Genomic DNA, 4,273 nt, shown 5'->3' with positions numbered 1-4,273 from the left:
TACATGCATAAATTATAGTAACTAGACGAATGTAAAACATTTGTCTAGGGGCGAGCCTAAGCAAGCAAAACAATGTACATACAATAGATATTGCTCAGAACTTGACTGTAATTCTTGATCTATATGTACCTTTGAAATCTCTGTAGCATTAAAGTCACCTTGCTTATAGCTTTAGCAAGCACTAGAAGCAGTCACTGCAATGACTACACAAAGCAGTCACTGCAAACTTGATCAGACTCATTTACAATTGTATATCTGCTTTCTTAACCTTTCTTGCCTTTTCCTTGCTGCATTTGGACAGCAGTGCAGTCTTAATCTTGCTGACTTCAGTGACTAGCAAGCAACCCATTTGATAGCTGCCATTTTATTTTCAATAAAATGGTGTTGGGTGATATTGAAAATTATGAAATGATATGATATGACACAATATTGGTCCAAAAATGAAGATATCGATATCTATTATTGATTAGTTATCAAGCCACACCCATTAACTTTAATATAACCGTATAGCGGGTTTACATTGTATTTCAAGGATCACAAATTTCATGAATTTCGTGGATTTTTGAAGATTTGCAAAATTAAATTCCTTGAAAATCATTTTACTATGGTACAAGATGGCAGAATAGTGGTAATTTGCGATTATTATTAAAAAGCATTATATAACCTTTTTTTGACTTGATATACATGTACATGTACTTCAGCTACTTCATCTGCTTTCCAAAAAAATATAGTTTAGTAATTTTCAAGATCTTTTAATTAATCATTACTAAGATTATTTAACCATTTTGTGGGCATGGTCACGTTATCGCTATTTCCCTTTGATTTTTTTCATATTGATACATGTACATTGTAAGTATCAATACTGCATTATATCAAGAGTGGATAAGGAGGAGGGGAGAGTGTCTAACTGCCCTATGCTGCTAGTGATATGTGCGCGTAGAAGTTTCATGGTTATTATTTGTACATTCCCGCATACCTTATTTAGCACAATAAGTGATAACTGCACTGAAGCCATAGTTGGGCGTGTACTTAAGTTAACTGTAATATAAAAATGGCTGCTGAACTGAGCAGCAAGAGCCTGGACCAGAGACCTTGGAAGCAGAATTTGACCTCACCTTGTTGTACCAGTCACTTTGTACCACTCTGAAGAGATTTGTAGTTTACAAGCACACAAACCATGTTTGTTATTGACACATGAAAAGCTCTTGATCAATGATCATCCTCCTTTAGTCTGGTCCCTTGGGACCCACAACATCAAGAGTAAGGATAATAATAGAAGTGAAAGAATATGTGGTACATGTACTTTTGAGACAGGCTGTTAACTGCTGTTGATCTTAAAAACGAAGTATTACAGATCTGAGTTCACTGGAGCAGAGGCTTCTGACTCTTGGCTCCATGTCTCTTGGCTCCATGTCCTCTTTCTTGATGCTTTAGGGCGCTTAGGTGTAGTGGCATGGCGCTCATCAAGATTAGATGGTCTCAATCTGTTGTAACAGTCATGATCATCTGGATTGTGCTGTAGTTCTGACTCTTCCTCTTGAAACATCGTGACTACACGTGTGGGTGCACCATATAGGTTATTAAAAACACACCCATTTACTATCATGGCTGTTGATGTTTAAACAGGTCAAAGAAGGTGCTAAACAAACTGTGAAAGACTTCTACGCGCACATATCACTAGCAGCATAGGGCAGTTAGACACTCTCCCCTCCTCCTTATCCACTTCTTGATTATATCAATTAAATATTGTGAATTTCGGCATCATTGCCCAGCACTACAATAAAGATTAAAGGGTACTGAAATGGTTTTTTTTAAGTATTTATTTTATTGGCTTAATATGATTGCCTGAACTTTTTAAAGAAGTGTGACTACTCCCATTGTTCAAAAAAATTATTTACTGAGATATGAGCTTTCAAAATGCCCTTTTTGCTTCCTGCCATATTACTTCCTGTTGGTAGGCATGGCTAATTGTGACATCATTTGGTGTAGACTGGTGATTAATCCATTCCTTTATAGGGGGAAATAATGCTTTTAAGGTGGATTTACAATATTACGCTAGGCCAACATACAGTCAATTTTTAATCAAAAGCGTGGGCGATTTGACCTAGTTTCACGCATGTTGTACACTAAAGTTAAACCAAATTTAACTCCTGTGTCAACGTAATGTCAAGACTAGCATAATATTGTAAATCTGCCTTTAGGCTATGTTTACACAGCAACAAAATGTTTCATAGTTTAGGCGGATTTATAATATTATGCTAGTCCTGACATTACGTTGACGTTGGAATAGAATCTGGTTCTAATCCAGCAGAAAGCATGCATCAAAAAGTCAAATCACCCACGCTTTTGATTAAAAATTAATGGTACGCTGTCCTAATGTCATATTGTAAATCCACCTTATGCTTCTGTTTACAAACTTCAAATCAATCTTCAAATCTTCTTGTTTGCTAGTTTAAGTCTTTTCTTTGCAGTTGCATGCTTAGAATAATGAAAGCTAATGATCTTAGTAATCTTTAAATTGGTGACTAGGCTACGTTTTCATAGCAACCTTTGAGTTTACATGCATGTAGCAACCTTTTAGTTGAACACCTACATGTACATGTACATGTACCTTAAGCCTACTATTATTTGCGTCTACTAATTTTAGCAAAATCAGCAAAAGTCATGTTTAGCATTACTAATTTTAGCATTTTTAACCAAATTAACTATAAATAATAACCATTATAATGAATAATAATTATTTTGGTGTCTATTTAATTTAGCGGTTTAAAGCTCTCTCGCTAATTTAGTAGACGCTAAAAATAGTAGGCTTAAGGTATTTCATTTCCATAGAGTTTTATTAAGATTCTATCATGTTTTCATTTGTTTCAGTGTAAACAGAAGCATAAAACAGGCACAAAACTATACTGATTGCATCATTTTTATTTGCTGTGTAAACATAGCCTAAAGGCAGATTTACAATATTACACTAGTCTTGACATTACGTTGACACAGGAGTTAAAATTTGGTTTAAATTTAGCATAAAACATGCGTGAAAATAGGTCAAATCACCCACGCTTTTGATTAAAAATTGACTGTACGTTGGCCTAGTGTAATATTTTAAATCCGCCTTAAAAGCATTATTTCTCCCTATAAAGGAATGGATTAATCACCAGTCTACACCAAATGACATCACGTTTAGCCACGCTCACCAACAAGAAGTAATATGACAGGAAGCAAAAAGGGCATTTTTGAAAGCTTATATATCAGTGAATAATTTTTTTGAACAATGGAAATTGTCACACTTCATTAAAAAGTTCAGGCAATCATATTAAGCCAATAAAATAAGTACATGTACCTCAAAAAACCATTTCAGTTACCCTTTTAAAATGCGTTATTAAAAAGTCGAATTTTTTTTATTAGGGTAAATAGGGATGACGTACATGTACATACATGTACTTACATGTACACATCATTGGGCGAAGCCCACTAGTTCAATTAGAGTACATGTATGTAACTTTGTACACGTACGTTGCCCCTATTTATCCGTATAACCTAATCTTAATCTTCATTGAAAATGGGTGTGGCTGTAGTCACAGTGAAATGCAATGGCGTCATCTATCAATTCTTGACCTTAAAAGTTATGCAAGATGTACAGTGTACATGTAAGTCTCTATACGTGTAGCTCTCTAAATATATCAAGGAAAGTTAAGAAGGGAGATATACCACAGTTGCACAAGATTCTCATTACATCCACAACTTGTGAACTTGTGAAGCCTGCACAACTACTGACTTAACCTATGACTGCAGTTATTGTCTCTGGCTTCCAACACAACTTTTATTGCTGAAGAATGTCATGAACTGATAAATAAATTATTCGTATTTCCAACCACGATAGCATTTACACATGTACATGTACAATGAAGCACTATGGTGCAATGGACTCGCCTGCTGGAATTCACTTGAGTGATATGTATTACTTGTACTGTGATATTTTAAGCAATTTGAAAAAATTATTATCATTGACTGCATAGTTATAATGATAATTAAAATAAGCTATGGGTGTGGTTAACAACTAACTAAAATCATGGCACATGGGTAGGAGAAAGAAGAAAAGCTGAAATTTATTTTAGCATCTGAAGCTCTATTCCAAGAAAGAGTTGGCACAGAAAAATTTTCTAGATTTTTAAGAGACTGAGAGAGTTTGGTTGCTCCTGCTTTCCGCAGTGTCGCCTGAAAAATTCTCAAAGAGGCTAAATCACAAACTTTGAGCAACTGTAACTCACAAACAACG

The sequence above is a fragment of the Amphimedon queenslandica genome, unplaced genomic scaffold, assembly GCF_000090795.2.
Source record: "Amphimedon queenslandica unplaced genomic scaffold, v1.1 AMPQUscaffold_12838, whole genome shotgun sequence".
NCBI classification, from domain to species: domain Eukaryota; kingdom Metazoa; phylum Porifera; class Demospongiae; order Haplosclerida; family Niphatidae; genus Amphimedon; species Amphimedon queenslandica.
This window is presented reverse-complemented; position numbering follows the sequence as displayed.